Genomic DNA, 1943 nt, shown 5'->3' with positions numbered 1-1943 from the left:
AACTCTAACCTCTAAAACTCTAACCTCTAAAACTCTAAAACTCTAACCTCTAAAACTCTAACCTCTAAAACTGTAAACTCTAAAACTCTAAACTCTAAACTCTAAAAACTCTAACCCTAACCCCAGACCTCTGGATGTGACCTTGTTTGGAAATGGGGTTCTTGCAGATTCAGTGAGCTCAGGTGAGATCATCCCCCAGCAGGCTGAGCCTGGTCCAGTGTGACTCGGGTGAGCTCATCCTGGAACAGGCTGAGCCCTGGTCCAGTGTGACTCGGGTGAGCTCATCCTGGAACAGGCTGACAGTGTGACTCGGGTGAGCTCATCCTGGAACAGGCTGAGCCCTGGTCCAGTGTGACTCGGGTGAGCTCATCCTGGAACAGGCTGAGCCCTGGTCCAGTGTGACTCGGGTGAGCTCATCCTAGAAAAGGCTGAGCCTTAATCTAGTGCCACTCGAGTGAGCTCACACTAGAACGGGCTGAGCCTTGGTCCAGTGTGAGGTGGGTGAGCTCATCTTAGAACAGGCTGAGCCCTGGTCTAGTGTGACTCAGGTGAGCTTATTCTAGAATAGGCTGAGCCTGGTCCAGTGTGACTTAGGTGAGGTCATCCTAGAATAGACTGAGCCGTCGTCCAGTGCGACTCGAGTGAGCTCATACTAGAACGGGCTGAGCCTTGGTCCAGTGTGACTCGGGTGAGCTCATCTTAGAACAGGCTGAGCCCTGGTCCAGTGTTACTGGGGTGACCTTATCTTAGAACAGGCTGAGCCCCGGTCCACTGTGACTCAAGTGAGGTCATCTTAGAGCAGGCTGAGCCCTGGTCCAGTGCGACTCGGGTGAGTTCATCTTAGAGCAGGCTGAGCCCTGGTCTAGTGTGACTCAGGTGAGCTTATCCTAGAATAGGCTGAACCTAGTCCAGTGTGACTTAGGTGAGGTCATCCTAGAATAGGCTGAGCCTGGTCCAGTGTGACTCGGGTGAACTCATCTTAGAATAGGCTGACCCTGGTCCAGTGTCACTCAGGTGAGCTCACCTTAGAGCAGGCTGAGCCCTGGTCCATTGTGACTCGGGTGAGCTCATCTTAGAACAGGCTGAGCCCTGGTCCAGTGTGACTCAGGTGAGTTCATCTTGGATCAGGCTGAGCCCTGGTTCAGTGTGACACGGGTGAGTTCATCTTGGAACAGGCTGAGCCCTGGTCCAGTGTGACTCAGGTGAGCTCATCCTAGAACAGGCTGAGCCTTGGTCCAGTGCGACTCGAGTGAACTCATACTAGAATGGGCTGAGCCTTGGTCCAGTGTGACGTGGGTGAGCTCATCTTAGAACAGGCTGAGCCCTGGTCCAGTGTTACTGGGGTGAGCTTATCTCAGAACAAGCTGAGCCCCGGTCCACTGTGACTCAAGTGAGGTCATCTTAGAGCAGGCTGAGCCCTGGTCCAGTGTGGTGACTTGTGTCCTTATCCAGGAGCTCAGAAACCCCGGGATGCTGGGGAGAGGCTGGGACAGACCCTTCTCTAGGCCTCCAGAGGGAGCCTGGCCCGGCCGACACCTCCAGAGCTGTGGCTGATAATGGTAGTTGTTCATGCTGTGTCTGTGGTGCCCCATGATGGCCGTCAAGCCCACTCCTGCCAGGCCAGCGCCTGCCCATGGAGCCTGTGGTTCACTGTGGTGCTGCCGAGCTAAGCCTGAAGGACCCTGGAGGTCTGAACGGCAAAAACTCACCGAGGTTGCCCCAATGAACAAAACAAGCTCAGAACCTGCTGTCTCTCCCCATCTAGTGTCAATCATGTGTCCACCCACAGAAGACCCTCACAGCCATAGTGACACTTCTTAGAGCACTTTGGACCTGGCTGTGGCTGGAGGGAGAGTTTGCTGATCAAGCCTGTGGGGTCTGCACAGGTGGGGTCAGCCAGCGCCTGCAGGTGATGTCCTGGGGGGGGGGGGCTCGGCCGGGGG

General features: G+C 55.3%; 1 protein-coding gene across 1 annotated transcript in view; it reads right to left on the bottom strand.

Moving 5' to 3' along the window:
* Positions 1–1943, bottom strand: part of LOC105520491 (extensin-like) — a 7486-nt gene that overhangs the window by 3625 nt on the left and 1918 nt on the right. The gene's annotated exons all lie outside the window — the stretch shown is intronic.

The sequence above is a fragment of the Colobus angolensis genome, unplaced genomic scaffold, assembly GCF_000951035.1.
Source record: "Colobus angolensis palliatus isolate OR3802 unplaced genomic scaffold, Cang.pa_1.0 Scaffold38, whole genome shotgun sequence".
NCBI classification, from domain to species: Eukaryota; Metazoa; Chordata; class Mammalia; order Primates; family Cercopithecidae; genus Colobus; species Colobus angolensis.
The sequence above is the reverse complement of the archived record's forward strand: the minus strand, read 5'-3'. Positions and strand labels throughout refer to the sequence as shown.